At 39.1% G+C, this 24,706-nt stretch overlaps 1 long non-coding RNA gene across 2 annotated transcripts in view; it reads right to left on the bottom strand.

The window, feature by feature from the left end:
* The window catches only part of LOC118662645, a 66,586-nt gene that overhangs the window by 35,411 nt on the left and 6,469 nt on the right, over positions 1-24,706 (bottom strand). The window contains exon 4 of one of the 2 annotated variants that reach the window (XR_004969817.1): positions 23,508-23,997. The exons of the other annotated variant lie outside the window; for it this stretch is intronic. This is a non-coding gene — a long non-coding RNA (uncharacterized LOC118662645). Of the gene's footprint in view, positions 1-23,507; positions 23,998-24,706 lie in introns of those variants that run through there. 2 annotated transcript variants of the gene reach the window in all.

The raw sequence follows: 24,706 nt of genomic DNA on the forward strand, positions 1-24,706 counted from the left end.
GAATACATGGCATGAATCACCAAGCCAGAGACTCGATACAGTCTATCCAGCCCTAAGGACCAAGCTCTCCTAAATTGCCTCCCTACGCCAAGATTTATTGAGTAATAGATGTGTTCTGCTCTGAACTAAATATTGAGAAAGGAAAATAAAATCGCTTCTCTCCTACCTGCAAGGTGCTCACTCACAGTAACAAGCATTTATTGAAGACCAGCTGAATCCACAGCCGTGTGTAATAAAAGGAGTCACTGCATCCTCAGGCTCACTTTAGGTCTGCCGTCTAGTACTTTCTTGTGCTCTCAGCCCTCCTTTGAGGCTGCCTGCGGCTCAGTGGACATTTTCCTGCACACTGACAGCTGCCTCCTGCAAGCACCTGCATCCCTTTGCCTAAGAGTTTTCTCTGGACTCAATAGTCCCCAGTCCACACAAACCAAGAGTTGATACCCCAAGAGCAATGGGAGTTGGCAGATGAGCTCTTCAACTTCTTTGCTATATGGGAGTATTATTTGAAGGTATGTGTTACACAGTCTTTCAGAGCATCCTCAGTACTATAGAACTCCCGCTGCCCACAGTAGTAACCTGCTCATCAATAAATTCATTTTATTATTTTTTTCTTTTTTATTGAATGTATTGGGGTGACACTGGTTAATAAAATTATACAGGTTTCAGGTGCACAATTCCACAAACATCATCTCTACACTGTACTGTGTGTTCACCACCCCAACTGAAGTCTCCATCCATCACCCTTTATCTTCCTTTTATCCTCCTCCACCTCCTACTGCCCCTCACCCCAGGCAATCACCACACTGCTGTCCCATCCATGAGGTTTTTTCCCCTCTCTTTTGTTTTATCAATAAATTCTTTATTGGCTGCCTTCTCTTCCCTGTCTTTCTTCCATTCTCTCACCATGCTTCTAGAAACATCTCCCCTATAAACTACTGGACAAATTCTTTTTCCTGAGTCTGCTGTCAGGTAAACCCAAGAAAAAGGACACCTCTTTTCCTTTCATCACAAACATTTAATCTTGCAGCCTATGGTCTTACTGGAGTCACAAGAACTTGCCCAGTCAGTGATGACATTGTTATAACTTTCTCCGAGAAACCAAACATTAACCTTTCCATAAGACCATCTTGCCAAATAAATCACCAACTAAGAAAGTGCCACTCTAAAGCATCTGAATTGCAACTAACCCACGGGCATGAGAAATAAATTCATATAGTTATAAAACACTGAGTTGTCACACCCACAAATGGGAAGACCTAGTCATTTTAAATAATTGAATGGTAATAACTAAGAAAAAAAAAAAGATTTGGGAAGAATTTTGTTTCAAACATGAAACATGAAAGAAAAATATAAATATATGTATAAATATGTATATAAATAACATTGCACGGTAGCTATAAATAAACCCATTTTATAAATTAAATATATATGTATATACACAATGAATTTACTTAAAAAGTAATAATATCACAAAGAACCAATAAGTTAAGAAATGGAACAATAAATAATTTCACACAAATAAATACATTAAAAATATTGAATTTGAACAATAATGAAAAGAAACATAAAGTATATCTGTAGTAAGACACTCTGTTCAACTTTCTACCTATTAAATATGTGAATGTTAAAAATTGAGTTTTGAGGTAACTAGCTCACTGTCTTAAAACAGAAGCCAAGCACTCTGCAATGATCACTATTTCCCACCCCTCACCTCCTCCAGCTCCAATGCCTTATTTCTAAAATATTCGTAGCTTCTTCCTGCCTCAGGCATCAACCATACATGGTTCCATCTGCCTGGAAAGTTCCCTTCCTCCTCCTCCTCTTTTCCACTCCCAGCTCTTCACTGCATCTTTCTTTCCATTGACACAAATGCACACACTATGGCTCGACAGACAGATTTGTCCACATTATTTAAACTATTTTCTCCCCATTTATTAATTTTTTTTTTTGTTTTATTGCTTAAAGTATTACAAAGAGTATTATTACATATGTCTCCCTTTTTTCCCCCTTGACATTCCCCTGGCCTCTCCTACCCCCCAGTGTCTTGTGTCCATTGTTTATGCTTATATGAATGCATACAAGTCCTTCGGTTGATCTCTTACCTGCCCCCCTCCCGCCCGCAACCCAGCCTGGCCTTCCCGCTGTAGTTTGACAGTCTGTTCGATGCTGCTCTGCCTCTGTATCTATTTTTGTTCATCAGTTTATACATTTATTAATTTTTATATGAGCACATCTAGTTGATTTTATGCAACATAAATATATGCATGGTTCTACTCTCTTTGTTTCTTTATGACAATGGAATCCCCTCTAAAATTTAAGTATAGAATGCCATTTTATTGGCCACCTGCTATAAGTCTTATATTACTTAATTAAAGATTATTATCTCATAAATTCATGGCAATGAATTGCAAGGTAGCTATAAATAAACTCATTTTATAAATGAAAAAAAATGATACTCAAAGGGAAAACATAGGGGCTTAGGGTTCTTCTCTGACTTGTAAAGAGCATGCAAGTTGTCACTCCAATCCTTACCATAATAAATGGCTGAGCAAACTGAAAATTAATGACTTTTCATGGACCCATCAGAGAACTGAGGTAAAGGACCAATGGCCCCTTTGAAATTTGGAGACACAGGGGGATCCAGGAACTCACAGTCAAGACCTGCTTGCCTGGAACAGAAGCTGCTAGAGCCATAAAGGAATAAGAACATTGAAAGGGTAATTTTGATGAAGTGCTAGAGGCTGAGGGTGGACTAGCATGAGAGGAAGAAATTTTTGAGGACCCCAGGATTGAAGGGTGGGTGTCAAACTTTCATGGGGTTTACCTCCAGGAGCCTCACCAGGTTCTCACAGTGAAGATCTGAGAAAGATCCCCTCCCAGCTCTGACCAAGAAGGGGAGGAAGAACTCTTGTAAAAAATATACCCAGAACATTTTCCACTGCATGAAACTATTCTCAAGGTGAGAAAAAAAAGGCAGATCCTATACCATCTAGGAAAGGGGCATTGCTTCCACACCAGTCCCCTCTAGCTTCGTTGTTTCATCTACTGGGGCAGGGAGTCACAGTCAACAAGGAACAAGGTTCCAAGGAAATAGATTGCGAATGCTGCAGCCAGGGGAGGAAGTAGAGAGCAAAGCAGAAGACAGCTGTACCACTAGTAGAACACGTGTGAAGGTCACAGCCCAAAGACATAGGTTCACTAAAACATCAAGATTTAATTGGAAGACTATAAAACACTTTCCCTCCCCAACATCTTATCACCACTCTCCAGTACAACAATGGGTTAAAGAAAGTCAAACTCCTAACCAGACAAGCATGCAACCTCACACTAAAGCAGCGGTTCTCAACCTGTGGGTTGCGACCCCTTTGGCGGTCGAACGACCCTTTCACAGGGGTTGCCTAAGACCATCCTGCATAGCAGATATTTACATTAGGATTCATAACAGTAGCAACATTACAGTTATGAAGTAGCAACGAAAATAATTTTATGGTTGGGTCACAACATGAGGAACTGTATTTAAAGGGCCAGAAGGTTGAGAACCACTGTACTAAAGGCTTATTTACCATAGCTCTTTATTATCCAATAAAACATTCAAAATAAAACAAAAAACACAGTCTAAAGAAACAAAATAACTATCAGAAGCAGATTCAGATGTGACACAGATGTTTTTGTTTATAAATAAAAAACACTGTAACACAAATGAAAAATGCCTTTAATGAGTTCATCAGTAGACTTGACATGACTGAGGAAAGAATCAGTGACCTTGAAGATAGGTCAATAGAAACTTCCCAGAGGAGAACATGCAAGAACTGTAGGACAATTTTGAAAGGTAGCATATAAGTAATTGAACTTTCAGAAGAGGAAAGAAATGGTAAAGCAGAAGGAATATTTGAAGTAATAATGGCTGAGAACTTTCCAAATATAATGACAGACAATAAAAACCACAGATCCAGGAAGCTTAGAGAACACTAAAATAATGTTAAAAGACAAAGAGAAAAATCTTAAAAGAAGCTATATGGGGAAAAAACACCTTGTCAACAGAACAAGAATAAGAATTCAGGTGGACTTCTCATCAGAAACCATGCAAGCAAAAGAAGGATGTAGTGAAAAAATATTTGAAGAGCCGAAAGAAAACAAAAATGCCATCAACTTAGAATTCTATGTCCAGTGAACGTTTCTTTCAAAGATATAAATAAAGAGTCTCCCTGGCCAAGACAAAAACCAGAGCATTCATTGCCAGTAGACCTGCTCTATAAGAAATGTTAAAAGAAATTCTTCAGGCAGAAGAAAAATAATATAGGTAAGAAATCTGAATCTACATAAAGACCAGAAAAGTGTCAGAAAGTATAAATAGAGGTAAAATAATGTTTCATAAATTTGTTTAAATAACTTTTTAAAAGAATTAATAGTAACAGTGTTTTACAGTGAGTATAAGATAAGTGATATAAATGGCAGCAGTGTCACAGGGATGGGAGAGATGAATCTGTAATATCCTGCTCAAAGGTACCTGGATTTCATGTGAAGTGTTATAGTGTTATTTGAAGATGGATTTAGATTTTTTTTTAATTTCAAAAAATAAAATAAAAGGTATTTTACACTCTAGGGAAACCACTAAAAATATTATGTATAATTGATATGCTAAAAGAGGAGTTAAAATAAAACAATCATATAAAGTGCTCAGTTAAAGCCAGAGAATGAAGAAAAAGGAGAAAAGAGGCAAAGAACAATACTATGAGAAGAAAGCAATTATTAACATGGCAGGCATGTATCCAATTATGTAAATAATCACTATAGATGTGGATGGTCTAAAAACACCAATTAAGAGCCCAGATATGCTCCCAAGATGATTTTTCTGCTTAACTAGAACAGCTGGATGGTTTCTAGTCCTTTTTTTTTTTTTTAAGAATTCAATCACTGACATGTTTCAAATACGAGTATCTCCTGACTTAAGTTATATTCATCAAAACATAAAAATCACAGAGTAAAATGTCTGAAATAACCCTAGTCATAGAGTTGTTAAGGTGGCATCTTACAGAAGTTAGGAATGAGTTAGGCTTCAAGTAAGATCATACTCCATAAACACTTGCTTAAACAAATAGGAGTTTAGATTTCTCACCTGAGAGAAAGGCTTGAGACAGTGGTTTCTGGTATGGGTTCTGCTACTCAACAGTGCCATTAGGGAGCGAGACTATTTCTGCCTTTTCATACTACTTCCCTTAGCTTTTGTCCTCATGTCTGTTGCCTTTTCTGTAACATATGAATAGTAAAACTGGCTCAATGCACTCCTCGGGGGGGCCTTGTAATGATTAAGTAAAGTAACATAAATGAAGGTCCTTTGTAAACAGTAAAGTGCTCAACAATGTGAGATACACTTAAATTACTAAGTGCTGAAGGTAAGTTCTTGATGAATTTCCATTATACACATTGAGCAGTGATTGTCAATGACTTGCCCAGATTCGCTTGGCCTTTCCTATTCTTGCTCACACCATCCAACACCATCCATCACGCTACCGAGATCTATATCCCTTTGCCTGTAGTTTTTCTCTGGGCACTGGAGCCCTCTCTGCCCATGTGGGAGTTAGTCACAAGTGCTAGGGTATTAAAATCCTTCTACCCAGCCCAGGAGCAGGCTAGCCTACGGCTGACAGAGTTGAGGAATAAATTTCTTGCTCCTGAAGTGGGATAATTCTGAAGCAGGGTCTACATCAGTGATGGTGAACCTTTTGAGCTTGGCGTGTCAGCATTTTGAAAAACCTAACTTAACTCTGGTGCTGTGTCACATATAGAAATTTTTTGATATTTGCAACCATAGTAAAACAAAGACTTATATTTTTGATATTTATTTTATATATTTAAATGCCATTTAACAAAGAAAAATCAACCAAAAAAATGAGTTAGCGTGTCACCTCTGACACGTGTATTATAGGTTCGCCATCACTGGTCTACCAAATCCCAGCGTAGCATAGCTCCAGTTAGAATAGACTCCAGCTGTCCACTATGGTGACCAGCTTGCTAAAGCATCTTGTATTGCTTTCCTTCCCTCCCAGTCCCCCCCTTCCCCCACCTCTGCTTCCTGGGACCACCTCCCAAATAAACTTCTTGCTCTCATATCCTGTTGGCTTCTGGAGGCATCCCAATGAAGACATACATCAAACTAGTATCATATAAATATGAGAATGCTTATTTGGCATAAAAAGTATATTCCAGACATTTTATTTTAAAATGCATTTAATGATTCTTTTTAAGGTTTTCTGCGTGAGTTTTCATTTTGTATGTATAGCATACCTTTGTTTCTAATTAATTCATTATGTTGCTAGGCTAACTAAGGGGTCAAACATGGCCTGACTCCAGACAAAGATGAAACACGAGCAATGGTACCCAGATGTATTTTTCACAAAGTCCTGTCCTGAAGATAGATAATGCTATTAGAACCTAGAATCTACAATTAGTATATTTTTTCAGTAAAAATACACACCAGAATGTGATGAATTTGCATGTTTGAAGGCAAATGGGGAAAAATGTTCAAGGTGCATTCACTTAGCCATTTTTTTTAAAGTTCTGCTTTGCACTGAGGTCACTTCTATTATAATCAAGCTATTAAATGAACAGATTATTTTATTTAGGCTCATAAGAAATGATGACCTGTTGTGTTACATGAGCACTTTGAAAGAATAGTTTGGTTTCAGACTATTTACCAGGGCTGCATACAAACATTATAAATCGAATGTCTAGCTATATTTGTTTTCTTACTTTACAATTGAATTCAAATTTGGTTAAAAACTTTACCCTGCCTCAGGGCCTTTTCACTTGCTGATTCCTCTCTCTAGTGGGCATATGTCTTCATGGGTGTCTCTTTCTTATTTTGGGGTGGTGCACAGTCCCTCTTCATCTGCTATTTAAAGCTGTGCTGTCCAGGATAGTAGCCACTAGCCATATGCAAATGTTGAGCACCTCAGAAGTGCCATATATATAAAATAGATACTGAATTTTGAAGACTTAGTATGAAAAAAAGAATGTAAAACATTTCAATAATTTTTATATTGACTACATGTTGAAATTTTGTATATATTGAGTTAACATGTATGTTATTAAAATTATTTTTTTTCTTTTTACTTTAGTTTCTCTTTACTTTTCTTAATGTGACTATCAGAAAATTTAAAATGCTATACATGGCATATGTTGGCCCACATGATATTTGTGTTGTGCAGTGCTGACCTAAGCTAATGCCCACACCAGCCTCAACACCCTGCTTTATTGTCATCATAGCACTTTATCACTCTTACACAAGTAAATTCTAAACTATGTATTTGTTTACTGGAATTTTATACAAGTAAATTGTAAATTGTTTTTGTTTGTTTGTTTGTTTGCTGTATTTTAAACTCCGGGGATCTTGTTGGCAAGCTTACTCTACACCAGAGTTTGGCCAATAGTAGAGGTGGAAACTTACTTTATGACATGTACTGATGAAGGGATAAAGGAGTGAGTGGACATGCATTCTCTTTTCCTGAGAGCCCCTCTGGTCAATAGTGACTCCACCTCACTGTTCACCAGGTTGGTGAGCTGGACTAGAATCCCCTGGGGGAGAGAAAATGCCTTCACACAAAAGAAACAGAACTTGCTCATTGGCCATTTCTTAATTATATTTTGTGGTTTTCTTTATGAAACCACAATCAGATAGACGACTATTTGGTTCATCTGGTAAGAATGAGCAACACACCTAGCACAGACCTAACTGAGCAGAGGATTTACCTGTTATTAGGAAGCTAATGACTCAGTAACTAAGGCGATTGACTGGGATCAAAAAGACTCTCACTGACCTTCTGCTTAGTGAACAATCATTACAACAATCAAGAGACTGGAGGCACTTCTTGGGCTAGAAGTCATCTCTAATTGCTGGCCTCTGAGTCCCATTACTGCCATCAAATGGCTACCGGTGATATAATTATACGTCATAGTTGACAACCCCATTAAGATGAATGGTAAAGTTCACACTTTACTTGCTACTATTATTTTTAGACTTGCCTGTCTGAAGACTTAAAGACTTTGTCCAGACCAATTCAAAACCTTACACTCTGCTCATTGAATTGGCTCCGTCCTGTACAGAACTCAGAGTCTGGGGTTAGGCAACCATGGTGCTCTACAGGATATGTGATAAATTGTACTTTCCACCTTATTATCCTAGAATAGAGATTTCTAAACTCAAAGAGCCCAGAAGGTATGTGGTTTTCAACTCATTTCCAGGCAACTTAGTGGTCAAATTCTATTCTAGCCAATGATTTACAGAAAGATTTTCACAAATTTATAATCCCTTTCTGTTCTTGTTTCCTGGTTACAATATGGCCTGTTTGACTCTAGAGCAGGGGTGGGCAACCCCTGGCACGCACACCAGTAACTTTTGCTGGCACGCGAAACCCTCTCTTAGAATCTTCCATTTACAATTTTTTTCTTAATATCGACATTTTTCAGATAAATTCAGTGAAGGTGCATCTTAGATAAATAAATAATTTTACATAACAAGTTATCTTAAAGACCATAGACATGGATTGACGAGAGAGGGGAAGAGCAATTTCTATGCCTCTGCCTTAACTCTCCCTGCCTTCCTAGATCCGACCAGTGTTTTGGTTTCATCCACATACGCTTGTGAGTCTTTGTTCTCAGTGATGAATTTTGTTAAGTCTCATAATAGGAGTAGCCTGACGGATGAAAGTAGTAGCTCGTGCATATCTCTGAAGGTCACGAAATATAAACCTGATGTAAAATCTCTGTCATCAGTGATGCAGCAGCAAAAGTCCCACTGATAATGTCAAACGGAGTCATAAAGTTTTCTGTCGGACTATCAGTGTACATGCATACATTAAAAAATAAATGTATTTTTCATCATCATATACTGTGTTTTTGTCGCTCGAATGAATTTTATTATTTCTTCAAGGTTCTTCACGTACGTACACCTTAAGAGATATCAAGTAGGCGTAACATGTTCTCAAAAAATTAGGGTTGGCACACAGAAGAATTTTGAGTCAGAGATTTTGCTGGTTTTGGCACGCACCCACAAAAAGGTTGCCCACCCCTGCTCTAGAGTGAACTCACAAGCCCCTTGAGGGTAAGGAACCCTTTAAATTCTGCAGCACAGAGGAGGTTGTCAGAAATGCCTCTTACATTGACCAATGCCCTTTAAGTGACTTTAATATTTATGATGATAATTGACTTGGCATATTCACCTCTAGAACTCTGATTCTGGCTCACTATCCCCACAGCAGGGTCCTTCACCTTTCTGGGAGATACAAAGGAAGTTAAGGGGTGAAGCTGTCCTCAAGAGGCCCAAATCTAGAGATTTAAACAAAATATTGCTTGACCTTCATTTCAGTGATTCTTCCTCTTGCAAAGGTGGCCTGTACTGTAGAGTAACTCCTTCAACCGATGGTGTTGACTTCACTCTTTCTGTCAGACCAGTCCCAAGGCCTGATTCAGGGACTCTTACGCTTAGGTAGCTTTATCTAGTAGTGATAATACCCAGTTAACAAACATGTGAACTGATTTAAAAGATCCTTTCAAATGAAAGTGTCTCTCTTCAAAATGATTCCAATAGCTAAAGTAGCAAGTTTCTCCTCATACACACAAAAATGAGTTGCTTTCCCCGAACTCAAATAACAGATCTCGTTAAAATAAATTCCAAAAGCACTGTGACTATTTCATTGCCTTTCTGCATCTGCTTCCTTCATGATCTCTGAAATCAGCTAACAGTGACCATCAGAGACATAAACCATAGAAATAAAATGAAGAGTAATTTAAAATTGTCAATGCCAAATGTCACTTGCAACATAATCTGTGTTAAGGAGACAGGTTTTCCTTTTAACACTGTCAGTTGTTGACTTTGCCACTTGGAGAAGCATCCGTTCTTTAAACTAATTTTCCTAGAGCAGAGAACCTATTGAGGGTGTCTTCTCTATGCAATGAGCACTAAATATGTTCCTGGAAGTTGGTCAACCCCAAGTCTGAATGATAAACCTCAGCATCAGGAGAACCAGCACTATAAACTCTAAGTCACCTCTCTCTCTCTCTCTCTCTCTCTCTCTCTCTCTCTCTCTCTCTCTCTCTCTCTCTCTCCCTCATCTCATTTCCCAACCAAGAAAACAGTGGAAGTGCAGTGCAGTGTCCGAGGCTTGTAGGAAAAAAGAAAAAACTCGAAAAACCCTGAAAACCTCAATAGAGTGACCAAAGAAGGAAAATACCTTTTGAGTTAAATTTTCAATTTCTCTGGTTAATGTTACCCAAGGCAGCTCTCAGCCCCTCAGTGAGGGGGAGGGGTTAGAGCGAGCTTCATTAGCCATAATGATAATTACACTCACTTTCAAAGAGGCTTTTATCCCCAAGGCTTAAAGTGCTCTATAAACATTAATTAATTTAAGCTCTGGGTAGCCCAGTGCCATTATGTCTTTTGTAAAGAAGAGTAAACAGAAGTGCAAAGGAGTTAAGTGGTTTTACTAGGCTCATTCAGCCAGCCCAGTGCAGAGCTGTGAACAAAATCCGCTCTGAGTGACAGCTGCTCACCCCAGTCACAAGCCCAGGAGGCTTCCAGGGATAGAAGGAAGGGGAGATACTCCAAAGTGAGGGCAAGTGAGAAAATGGCTAAATTTTAACCAAAAGAACAGGTAAATCGTACAGCACAGTTGATAGGATGCACCTCAGCATGCAGATAACTGAGATCCCAGGTTTTTTTTTTTTTAGAACAGAGCTTTTCAAATGTTAATATGCAGCCAGATAGCCTAGGGCACATTGCTGCACTAGGGATCCTGCTTCAGCATCTCCCTGGTGAGGCCTGAGGGTCTTCAAGGCTAAACAAGCTCTCAGATGATGCTGATGGATGCTGCTGGCCATGGACCACGTTGTAATAATTGCCTGTGTATTTTTTTTATTGTTAATTTTTTTTATCCAATTCTGTACTACTTGACTTTTTCGGCTCCTATGTGTTATCTTTTTTTTTCTTTTAAAATTGTTTTATGATATTTATAGGGGGAAACATACAGGTCTTAAGTGCTTGGTTCTATGAGTCCTTACCAATGTCTGCATGTATGTAATCCAGAACTCTGTCAAGAGAGGGACCATTGCCATCACCTCAGAAAGTTTGCAGCTCCCATTTTGTGCAACCAGGTTATAGGATATATGTGTACAAGGTCAAAATGAAAAACAGGATGCGGGTGAACTAAAATGAGAGGCGTAGTACTTCTCTGAGCCTTTTAAGTTAATCAAATGGCATCAGCACCAACCCCACTCGTTTCACTGTGACCTCCTTTGGAATTTGGAGGCAGAGTTGCAAACACATTATGTTGCAAACATCAGGCTGGAATCTGGGTCACCTGCCCTTTGATCCCAGCACTGAGAGACTGCCAGTTCTTTCAGCGGGTCTGCCTTGGCTCTTCCTACAACATGCACAAAACAAATTCCACCCCATGATATTTATTATTCAATAGGAGTATTTTTAATGTTTCTCGGCCTTCCTTAAAGGGGAAACACTAAATTTTTAAAATATATTTTCAAAGAGGAAGCACTAGATGGAGGCAGATTTGCACTATTTGACCAAGGGAGAGACCATGGTTAAGCTAATGAGAAACGAACCAAGGGATTGTGTTTAAACAATTCTGAACCACAAAGATGAAAAGGAATACATTTGATCAGTCATTCAGAGTTTTCTTTCCTTCTATATGAAGCTAAACATCTGGACATTTGGAAACATTTGGGTAATTAACTCATTTTTTTTTTTCAGTTTTTCATCATAAGCAAATTAATTGAGCAACTTTTAGGGAGGGCAGGGTTATCTATAAAGCATGCTGCCAGGATCCTTGGGAATGGAGTGTGGAATGGGTTCTGGAAAAGTTTACAGTCTATTTTCACATCACATTAAGCAAGATAAGAGCCTGTAATAAGGCACAAGAAAAGAAAGAGGGAGGTTCAATCCATCTGGGAAGACCAGAGGAAAGTTCATGGAGAGGGTAGCCTTGAGATGGGACCTCATCTACAAGGGTGGTAGTGGAGCAACAGGTATGCTGGGATAAAAGAAAAGGACAAGTAAAGACATAAAAGTGGGAAAACATACAGGAGAGTATTAGGCAACAAATTCTTGTTATCCTGTCACAAAAAAAAACACCTAAAGTGAGTATTATTTTCATTTGCATTTCACTGAAAAATAAACCTCTGGCATGGCCACACTTGCATCTTTCATTCAGTAAATATTACTGCATTCCCACCATGCACCTGGCACTGTGCTAGGCATTGGACCCACTTTCATAAGACAAGACAGATGTGGCCCCCAAGCTCATGGACCATACAGTCAAGCTTGGGAACTACATAAAAACAAGTAAATAAACAAGTAATCCACATTTACATATGGAAAAAAATTGCAATAAATAAAAAAAGAGACCTAGACCTGTGGTGAAGACAAATATAAGAGGAGGGACTTATTTTCTATAGGGTGATCAAGGAGGACCTTTCTGATGAGGGGCACCTTAGCTAAAATCTTAAGGACAAAAAAAAGAGCTAGGTTTTGGGGAATGGGGAAGATGGCCATGATACAAAAAGCAGAATTATGCAAAGGCCTCGAGACAGAAAAGAATGGCTGTGATCCAGGAACTGTCAGAAGAACTATGAGCCTGGTGCTTGGGAAGTCAGGGGGAAAATGACCCACAATGGAGTGGGGCAAACAGGCAATGCCCAGATCTTGTAGAACAGCGGTTCTCAACCTACGGGTTGCAACCCTTTGGGGGTCAAACGACCCTTTCATAGGGGTCGCCTAAGACCATCGGAAAACCCATATATAATTACATATTGTTTTTGTGATTAATCACTATGCTTTAATTATGTTCAATTTGTAACAATGAAAATACATCCTGCATATCAGATATTTACATTACAATTCATAACAGTAGCAAAATTACAGTTATGAAGTAGCAACGAAAATAATTTTATGGTTGAGGGTCACCACAGCATGAGGAACTGTATTAAAGGGTTGTGGCATTAGGAAGGCTGAGAACCACTGTTGTAGAGTCTTATGGGCCATGGCAAGGGACTTGCATTTTTTTTTCTAAGCACAATGCACAACCCTGCATAGCTTTTAAGATGGGAGTGACATGACTTCATTTGCTGTTATAAAAAAATCATTCCTATGAAAAAATCCTAGAGATCCATTATACGTATGGTATCTATAGTTAATTATACTATATAATATAAAATTTCTAAGATGGTAAATCTTGTAAGTGTTCTTATTTTTAAAAAATAACAATAGCCCTAACCAGTTTGGCTCAGTGGATAGAGTGTTGGCCTGTGGACTGAAGGGTCCCGGGTTCGATTCTGGTCAAGGGCATGTACCTCGGTTGCGGGTACATCCCCAGTGGGGGGGGGGGGTGGGAGGCAGCTGATCGATGTTTCTCTCCCATTGATGTTTCTAACTCTCTAACCCTCTCCCTTCCTCGCTGTTAAAAAAATCAATAAAATATATTAAAAATAAATAATAATAATAATAAATAAAGTGGGAGAAAATTTTTGGAGATGATGGATATGTTCATGGCATAGATTGTGTGGTATGGCTTTACAAACATATACTTATCTCCAAACTCATTAAGTTATATACATTAAATATGTACAGCTTTTTGTATGTCAATCACAACTTAATAAAGTAATTGTTTAAAAAGAATGGGGAAAAATAAAGGTAATGTATTCTGAAAAAAACAATCAGTCCTACTACTACGGGAGAGAGGGATTGGGAAAGGGCAAGAGTGAAAATGAGGCACCTTAATGAGAACTGATGGAGGTCTGGCTGAGGGGCGGGTGCTGGGGATAAGTTGGTAACTTTCAGATGTGTTGTAGAGGTAGAGAATCAGTAGGCTTTGCTGATGATTAGGCTGAGGGAAAGGAGAAATTTGAGTAACTAGGTGGATGGCAGCACTTACTAGTACTTCAATCCCATTTTGAATTTTCCATGTCATAGCTACTTATATTAGTACACATCTTTAAACATTGTTAATCGATTAAAAATGAAATAAATGCAACACACAGATCTCATAAGAATTCCTAAAATGCTACTCATATGCTACCAAGAGTAGCGTATCTTCTTTTTTTAAAACTATATTTGTATGATTTCAGAGAGGTAGGGAGAGGGAGAAAGAGATAGAAACATCAATGATGAGAGAGAATCATTGATCTGCTGCCTCTTGCATGCCCCACACTGGGGATTGAGCACACAACCCAGACATGTGCCCTGACCAGGAATCAAACCGTGATATCCTGGTTCATAGGTTGATGTGCAACCACTGAGCCATGCCAACCGGGCCAAGAGTAGCATATCTTATTCAAAATCCAGGAAAAGGTCTGTTTTACCAGACAGAATACTCATCAAGAAGCAATTGCTAAGCATTAGCTACATGCTCAATAACTGGGTGTTAGGGGTTGGGAAATATAAGCAACATGCATTGAATGCCAGCCACTGTTTAGATTCTTTATTTACTAAATTAATACCTGCAACAACCCCACAAGTAGCTACAACTATTGCAGCCACTTTATGAGGAAAATTGGAGCACAGAGAAGGTTATTATGTAGGTAATGTGACAATTTGAAACCTTTCTCTAAAGTTAAGTAAATAAAAATGGGAGTAAAATTTCCCTTTCAACAATTCTGTGAAGATACATATGTACATTTATCTATTTCATATGCAAACACTCAGCTTGGTGCACAGATCAAACTTTTGTATCTTGTTTATATACTGAAAGGGTTTTTTACATTTGAACTGCACTTGAAATAATGGTCTGTTATAATAAAATGTGCCTTTATGGGTTAAAAGAATATTAATTTAAATTATATGAAAAAGCAATTATTTGATTCAGTTAACATGATCAAACCTTGCACTTTTATTAGCAGTGACTTAATCATACCTTTTTTATAGCCATTGACTCTTTCTCCCAATGCCACAACTTACAGAGGCTGAGTTAAAAAAATAGTGTATACACCTATAAAAATCTCAAACTCTGTTAAATAGAAAACAAAGAAAGTAATTTGTAGTGTCAAACCATCTTTTCAAACTTCAGTGGGGGCTGGAAGCTTTGGGCTAAGAAATGCAAAACCTACAAGGACAAGCTCACCTTTTAAAACACTTTCTGGCCCAACTCTTTTCAATCCATTTTGAAACTACAATAAATGTGCCTTTCAGAGGAAAACAGTGTTTATCCAAGTGCCTGTCACACTGGCTCACACCAAAACAGCTTTGCGGAATTGTTTCGCATAAAACTTTAATAACACCATAAGACTTCCCAGAATCCTCATGAATATAATACCTCAAATAATATTCCTCCAGCATCTATACATTCAAAGACAGGTTTAATCAGCCTTTTGAGTACTGATTGGTTTTGGATTTCCATAGTTTTATTTTAATTTGGAGACGTCTTAGTTCCAAGTCTGAAACAGCCTAATTGCTTTCACAACAGAATCCCCCACCTTTGACGGGAAGGGGGTGACAGAGACTCCCCTCAGAGGGCTGAGCTGTTGGGCTTGTCTGGACCACTGATTGTCAATTATTTTACAGTCACAGCTCAGTTTCCCCCGCCGTTTCCAGGATCCCTTGTTGGAGTTTTCAAGGGCCCACTTTGTCCACCTTTGTAATAGAATTCTTCCCCTGGGCATGGAAATATTGCTGGAGCCTCTTAATAATTTTAACGGAGTGTGGTGCAAGGATATTTATTTTGTGTGGGGGAAAGTGTGTGTGTGTGGGGGGGGGGTGCCTTTTTAATCACGACTCATATTTTCTTCCCAGTGGAATTAGCTGCACTTTGGATTTGGTATGAGTCTGCTGGGAGCTTAAGGGTTTTAAGATAGAATAGGGCCCAAGGTATCAGTTTAGAAAACAGGGGGATGCCTTTACCCATCCAGGGCCACCTCTATCAACACTTTCTGACTGGAAGAAGAACAGATGACCATGGGGAAAGTGGAAGGCAAAGGGAGGCACTGGACACCACCAGGCCCCTCCTCCCCTTACGGGGAGCTCAGAAGTGGACCTGTTGGATACCAATGCTGTCTCCTGCCCACGAGGGCCAATGCCTTGGTTCTTGGAAAGGTCTGTTATTGAACTCCAGAAACATAAATCAGATTTTTAAAAAATATATATTTTATTGATTTTTTACAGAGAGGAGGGAAGAGGAACAGAGAGTTAGAAACACCGATGAGGGAGAAACATCGATCAGCTACCTCCTGCACACTCCCTACTGGGGATGTGCCTGCAACCAAGGTACATGCCCTTGACTGGAATCGAACCTGGGACCCTTCAGTCCGCAAGTCAATGCTCTATCCACTGAGCCAAACCAGTTAGGGCAACATAAATCAGATTTAATGGCTCCTCTGCTTAAAAACCTTTGCTGGCTTTCCACTTTTCTTAGGATCAAGTCAAGTTTTTTCTGGATCTGGCCCATGCCCATCTCTCTAAGAGCTCCCCCACCACTCACCCCCTTGCCGCAGCCACACAGGCCTCATTTCTAAGCCTTATTTCTAAGCCTACTCATATGCTACCAAGAGTAGCGTATCTTCTTTTTTTAAAACTATATTTGTATGATTTCAGAGAGGAAGGGAGAGGGAGAAAGAGAGAAACATCAATGATGAGAGAGAATCATTGATCTGCTGCCTCTTGCATGCCCCACACTGGGGATTGAGCTCACAACCCAGACATGTGCCCTGACCAGGAATCAAACCGTGATATCCTGGTTCATAGGTTGATGTGCAACCACTGAGCCAAGCCCTTTCCCACCTCCAAGACTCTTTTATGTGATGAATCTTTTGCCTGAACCCCTCTTCTAGTCTGTCCCTTGTCCAATCCAGGTGTCTGTGCAATGTTTATCTTCCCTCGTGCTCTCTGCCTGTTATGTGGAGGAAGGAGAAGTGAGAGTGAGCAGCAAGGAGCCAAGAAAAGGGGTGTTAATGGGCACGTTATCACTCTGAGGACCTGTTTGGAGTCTATCACAAGTACTGAAGGAAGCAAATGGGGGTATTTTCCCACCCACTCCTGTGTGAGCATGGGTGGAGGCAGCAGCTCCCAGGGCTTCCAACCCTGCATGCAGGCGGGAGGCACTCCTATGATCAAAGAGCACCTGCAAGCAGACGCAAGTGATCCAAGTGGACAGTCCTTGTCATCTGTTACCGCTGCCAAGGCAATATGGGACACGGGCGGTGTCTGTTACGATTTTGTAACCCCGAGGAGACAAAATATGTGGCCAGAGGCCCTGGAATATGGCCAGTCAGGAATGTGGGCATGTTGGATTCAAGCTTGAGTCCCTGCTCGGGCTCACTGTGCACACATGGGTGTCACCACCCTTCTCTGGAGCTCAATTTCTTTGATTGTAAAATGGGAATTTTGATCGTAGCTATGTTTAAAGTGTGGGATATGGCTCACATGTGGTACTGAGGTGAGCTTTGGTAACAAACAGAAGGATGTGTTCTAATTTTAAGGGTGGCACATTTTTATTAGACAGGTAACTCTAACTGATAAAGCAAATACCTCTGAATTCCCAGTAGCTTAACACAGTGAGCATTGATTTCTCACAGGTGGACAGATCAGTGCTAGTTGGGGAGTAGGAATCAGCTAACAGCACTTAACAACAATCACCCTAAAACTCAGTGGCTTTGAACGATAAAATTTCCAGGAAAGTGACCTGAATTGCTTACCCACATGCAATCCACCACAGGTCTTCTCAAAGACATTCAAGGGAGAAATGAGAGACTTGGGAGAGAAAAAGACATGAGAATAAAATTCACACCTTATATACACAATTTTATTCATTACCAAAATTTACTCTGATACCAGTTTCTCTGATAATGAAGTCTCTTCCTACAGTTAATTGAGTAATGAACACTGAAAATCTGGAGAAACAAATTAGTATTATGTGTCACCTTCCTTTGCCATCATAAAGGACATTAGTGACTAAGTTTCTCAAAGTCTCATTATGAGCCTGAATAAGGTCGTAAATTGACAAAACCTATAATCTGGTGATGACAATGATTTTGAACAGCACACAGTAGGATTGCAACATAAGATGAGCAATGCAGAACAGTGTTTGTTTTTTTAACCTGTTAGAGGAAAGCGAGGTTGAAACTGAATTAACAAAGTTGAAATATTTTTTCTGCTGTTTAAAATACAGATATGCCTTCCCTTTTCACCCTCACAATCTGCACTGTAGTCATTATGGAAGATTGCAAAGCCACTCACAATTTCCTGCTCTTCCCTTTATCTATACCAGCGGTTCTCAACCTGTGGGTCGCGACCCCTTTGGCAGTCGAATGACCCTTTCACAGGGGTCGCCTAAGACCATCCTGCATAGCAGATATTTACATTGCGATTCATAACAGTAGCAGCATTACAGTTATGAAGTAGCAATGAAAATAATTTTATGGTTGGGTCACAACATGAGGAACTGTATTTAAAGGGCCAGAAGGTTGAGAACCACTGATCTATACCTTCTGCAATGTGCCTTTTCAGACACATTGCTCACATTTTGAGTCTGGACCAGCCTTATGACAGTTTAGACAACAGAATGCAGCAAAAGTGATATTGTACCTGTTCAAGGCATAGGCTCAAGAGCCTTATGGGTCTCATTCTCTTTTGGACCCTGCCACCATTATGAGTACAAGTTCAAGCTATCCTGCTGGAGAAGAAGACACCAGATGGAAAAGAGCTAAGGCCAAACACCTGTCACCTGACCACAGATGCATGAGTAAGAACAGCCTAGATGAGTAAAGCCACCCAAACCACCTCATAGACTTGTGAGAAATAATAAGTTTAAATAGTTTTATGACAATGAGTTTTAGGGTTGTTTGTTATGCAGCAGTAGTTACTAATATAGATGGAGTGTATTCACCCTGGTCTTCCCTGTCCCTAATGCACTGATGTTGGGCTTAATTATGGTGCTTTGGCCAATGGGATGTAAATGGGTGTGACATGAGTTGAAGCTTTAAATGTGCCTGTACGGTCCGTAGAGGCCAAGTTTGAGGGTTCGATCCCCAGTCAGGGCACATAGAAGAAGCAACCAATGAATACATAAATAGGCGGAACAACAAATGTGCCTGTGTTGTTGGGCAGGCCTTTTGGAGTTTTCATTCTCCACACATTGTTGTTCTGTTAGCTTCAGTCTTTGAACGCAGACATGGAAACAAACTTGAAACTGACTATAATTCATCCTGGACCAGCCAAGGTCAATCAAACCACAGCTGATTTGCAGGTTTATGAGTATGAATAAAGATCTTTGTTATTGTAATCCACTGACATTTTGGTGTTTTTGTTAAGCAACACTATCATAGCAGAAATGTACTCTGGGATGCACATTGTCTCACTTTGTAAACTAGCAACATCCTTGAATACATAAAACAATTGTTTATTAATTGTATCATAATTGATTTGTACTAGAAAATTTTACAAGGTAAAGAACTCTATTGTGAACTCTTTTTGTAAACAACGTCTTTAATTACATTCACTTTTGAATTCAGATTTTATATATTCAACACTGTTGAAACATAAGAAATCCAAAGAAGAGTAATAGAGTTCTAGTCCTGACTCCCCATTGACTTATTATCTTTTGACAAATCTAAACACATTAGCATTATCTGATAAATTCTTTCCTTTAGCTTATGGGATAACAGAAATAGAGATCTGTGACAGAAAAAATAGATCATAGACTTTTAGAAAAAATATGTTACCTAATTCAATATAGCATTTTTAGGACGTATGGGATTGTACTAAGGAATTCATAAGAAATATAATCAAAACCTATGTTCAAAGATGTATCACAGAGTACTTTTATTCCCATTTTTGTTTATTGAGGTACAACTTACAGAAAGTACATAAGTCTTACATGAAGTGTGCAGCTCAATTAGTTCTTACATATATATGGACCAGAACACAGTTCAAAATATAGAACGCTTCTAGTACTCTGAAAGTTTCCTTGGGCTCCATCCGAATCTACTCCCCTCCCAAGAGCTTTCATCACCTTAGATTAGTTGTGCTTATTACTTTAAATGGAATGATACAGAATGTATTCTTTTGTATCTACTTTGTTTAAAAATATTTTTATTGATTTCAGAGAGGAAGGGAGAGGGAGAGAAAGATAGAAACATCAATGATGAGAGAGAATCATTGATTGGCTGCCTCCTGCACACCCCACACTGGGGATCAAGCTCATAACCCAAGCATGTTCCCTGACCAGAAATCCAACTATGACCTCCTGGTTCATAGGTCGATGCTCAACCACTGAGCCATGCCAGCCGGGCTATATCTACTCTTTATAGTAAACATTATGTCTGCGAGAATCATCCATATTGTTACATGCAGCATCCAGTCATTAGTTCTTTCCTATTGATGATTAATATTCTATTGTATAGATATATCAAAATGTGTTTATCTATTCTAAAATTGATACACATTCAGATTGTGTCCAGCTGTGGACTATTAAGAATAAAGCTGCTATGAATATTCTTACACATGTCTTTTTGTTGATATAAGTGCTCATTTTGTTGGGTATACCTCTGTTAATGTTATTTTAATTAAGGAAACTTTGTACAATGTAAGTGTTCAAAAATAGAGGTTAGGCTAAGTACATTATGATATATTTATACAAGTTCATATGCTGCAACCATTAAAAGTTTTCTCTTAGAAGATTTTTAATCACCATATACAATATGGTTTCTATTATGTCCCCAAACTATGTAAAAACGTAGGCATGTGAACTATGTATTTGTGTGTGTGTGTGTTTGGTGTGTGCTTGTGAGTATATAAACTGAAAAGAATTATACAAAAGGGTAACAGTGATCATCTTTAGGTGATAAATATGTGTATAATTGCAATTTCATTCTTTTATAATTTTCCATGTTTTCAAAAGTGAAAACATAATACGTTAATCACAAAAGTGCTTGATAAAAAATATAAAAAGCCACAACAGGTATCTTCTATTCATTAGTGAAATCTTATATTATAAACCACATTTTTGCAATGCTTCCTTTTAGTTGTAATATTTTCTTATTCTAAACGATATACAAAATCTTACCCCTCACCATACCACGGGTCAGAACCGATATGGTCAGGCCAAACAGACACCCATCTATGTGGCTCTGCCTGGACCATTCCATAACTCCAGTTTCTGCTTAATATTATTACCCAGTTATACAATATAAAGGAAAAGTAACCATTCTAAAACAAAGAGAGTAGGAAGCACTAGCCGGTTTGGATCAGTGGATAGAGCATCGACCTGAGGACTGACGGGCCCCAGGTTCAATTCCAGGTCAAGGGCATGTACCTCATTTGCAGCTTGATCCCTGGCCCCAATTGGGCACATGCAGGAGGCAACCAATTGGTGTATCTTACATCAATGTTTCTCTCTCTCTGCCTCTCCTCCTCTTCCCTTCTCTTCTACTTTCTCTAAAAATCAATGGGAAAATATTCTCGGGTGTGGATTAATAAAAAAAGAGAGAAGCAAGGAAGAGCAAAGAGAAAGGCAACATCTGAGTGTTTGAGATAACTGAAATAAATCATTACAAATAAAGTGACCTGGAAATAAAATAGCATGGTGCATCTGAGGATTATGTTGTAGAAATGAACCATTTTATAATGACACTAGAGGCCTGGTGCACAAAAATTTGTGCACTCAGGGGGGTCCCTCAGCCCAGCCTGCATCCTCTTGCAGTCTGGGAGCCCTCAAGGGATGTCCACCTGCCAGCTTAGGCCCATTCCCTGGGTGATTGGGCCAAACCTAGCAGCCAGGCATCCCTCTGGCAGCCCAGGAGCCCTTGGGGGATGTCCACCTGCCAACTTAGGACCACTCCCTGGGGGCCTAAGCTGTCAAACATCCTTAGTGCTGCCAAGGAGGGGGGAGAGGCTCCCACCACTGCCACTGTGCTTGCAGTTGTCAGCCCTGCTTGTGGCTAAGCAGAGCTTCCCCTGTGGGAGTGCATTGACCACCAGGGGGCAGCTCCTGCATTGAGCATCTGCCTCCTGGTGGTCAGTGCGCATCATAATGACTAGTCATTCCCAGGTGTTCTGCCGTTAGGGTCAATTTGCACATTACCCTTTTATTATATAGGATATAGCTTTACTATTATAAAATACTAGAGGCCCAGTGTACGAATTCATACACAGGTAGGGTCCAGCCTGCCCACCCCAATGGGGGCTCATAGGGCTGGGCTGGCAGGAGGGAGAGGCTGTGGGCGGTTGGCCACCCGGCCCCACCCCTGATTGGGGTGTTGGGGGCCAAGCCGGCCGGGGCAGGGGGGGACAGGGGGCAATTGGAGCCCAGATCAGGCTGGTTGGCTGTTGCAGTGCGCGTCATAGCCACGTGTCATTCCAGTCTTTCTGGTCGTTCTGCCGTTCAGGTCACTGGGCTTTTATATATATAGAAAACTTCCCAATTACTGTTTAGCCTATAATAAATGTTATTTTACATGCTATGTTCTAAGAATGTAACTGGTGTTTTATTCGCATAATCTTCGTAACCTCAATTAAGTTTATATTCTCATATAATTTGATACAAATGGTCATTTGAAGAATCTCAACCAAAGTCAAAATCCACTTAGGAAAGAATCTGAGAAACAGAAAATCCTTCAATGCCAACTATTTCCTTTTAGACTCTAAATTCTAAAATTTAGAGTTTCTCTGGTCTAGGGGTCAGCAAACTATGGCCCTAGGCCACACCTAGCACACCATCTCTTCTTGTATGGACTCTGAGCTAAAATACACTTATACTGTAAATGCTTATTATATACATGATGTCATTAATGCTTCTTCTTGTCCTACAAACCTGAAGATTACTCTCCAGCCCTGATAGAAAAAATGTGTTGGCCCATGCTCTGGTCCACTCATGACATTATATACTTTTGTTCACATATTGATGAAAATGAGTGATGTTTTGGCAGAGGTGATTCAATGTGCAAAAAGAATTGATCATTTAGCATACCCATTTTAGTTTCCTCCTAAGCACACAAGAATTCTATATTTTCCAATCATTCCTACAGTTGGCTGGAGCCTTGTGACTGAGCTCCAGTTCATAGCATGTGGTCTGGCCTTACAGCTTCCTGAGCAAGCCTCCATATACTCTTCTCCCTTCCCTTGTCTGCTGGAAGAAAGTTCTAGAAAATGCATAGGCAATAAATAAAAGAATTCCACGCCCCTTAATCAAAGGAAGACTTCCCTTTGAAGACCAAAATATTCAAATTTTCTCAAGAAATACAGTTTTATTGTGTTAAGCCATTGAACTTTCTGGGACCATTTGTTATGGCAGCCAAAATTACTTTCCCTGACTAATACATATATAAAAATATTTTTCAATACCATTGTGCTTCATATTACTATCACATGTTATTTAATCATATACAACAGCAAACAAAGTATAAGAAAAGTTCATCCTTCAATCTTTGTGAGTAACCAAAACATCCCATTGAAGTACAGTATTTTTGGCATTCATATTCTCAATCAATAAAATCTTTATTCCAAAACACTGCTTTTTGTTTGCTGCTTATGCATAAAATTGAACTATGATTTCAGAACTAAGTTAGACACCAGGAAATAAAGGAAAATCCTGCCCTTTGTAAAATAACAACCACCCAAATTTGAGCTCCAAGGATATGTAAACAGTTCTTTCATGCTTATTCCTTCACAAGGCCATTTCTCATGTAACTTTCATCATCCTGTTTAGAGTTTACCAAGTGAGAATCTTCAGATTTAAGTTTAGACACATCTGGCTCACAAATGAGGTACTCCACCCCCAATCATTGTGAAATCCTGCCACAAGCATTGGTGACGAGATCTTGTGTTTATTAGTAAAGATGTGAGAACCAGTCAGTCACAAAACTCTTTTGAGTGGAGACATCTCTGGCGCTGCACTCTAAGTTGTCAGTTCATGTTTTTCTGCTGAGGAACTGCTGTCATTAAGTTCACTTCTGTATGCAAGTTTACCAGTTTTCGCTTTCTTTCAGACACAACCTCACCTGGAGCTATTGAAAAGATTATTTTAACTGCGCTTTAGTTGTGAGAAAAGAGTTAATATTTCTAATCTGTTGGAGTTTTTTCTTCATTTGACTGAGCTTTTTAAATGTTCCTACATATATTTAGATTATTTGCATTAAAAATGCATCATAAAGCTAATGTTTTAATATGTTTAAATCATTGAAGAAAATTGTGATTAACAATAAATTTGTTTCTCCTTTTTACACCGAGCCCAGCTTTCTAACAACAACAACAAAAAGAATCATTAAGAATGAATTAATAATGACTTTCTATGAGAGCAAATAAAAAGATAACTGATTCATAGATGAAAGTCACCCTCTAATACAGTCATAGCCCACTGTCCAGAGGGGACGGGACAAGATTGACAACTTAGAATAAAGTAGAGTAGATTCCTGAAAATTAGGTGAAGTCATGTTTCCTTTCTTTCCACAAAAGAAAAATATAACATACCAACACATTTTCCATTAAGAACTCTTCCCACTTAACCTCATAAAAGTGACTCAAGACTGCACCTTAAAAGAGAGTTCCCGACAACTGGGCAAAGTGGCATTGAGAAGTGATGCATTGAGAACACAACATTATCCAGGTAGTATCCTGCCCAACATTAATCCTGGGAAAGCAATCATGCAAGTATAAACTGATGGCATTCTGCAACATCAACTGGCCTAGACTTTAAAAAAAAAAATGTTAATGACA

Source organism: Myotis myotis, unplaced genomic scaffold, assembly GCF_014108235.1.
Source record: "Myotis myotis isolate mMyoMyo1 unplaced genomic scaffold, mMyoMyo1.p scaffold_m19_p_9, whole genome shotgun sequence".
Classification (NCBI taxonomy): domain Eukaryota; kingdom Metazoa; phylum Chordata; class Mammalia; order Chiroptera; family Vespertilionidae; genus Myotis; species Myotis myotis.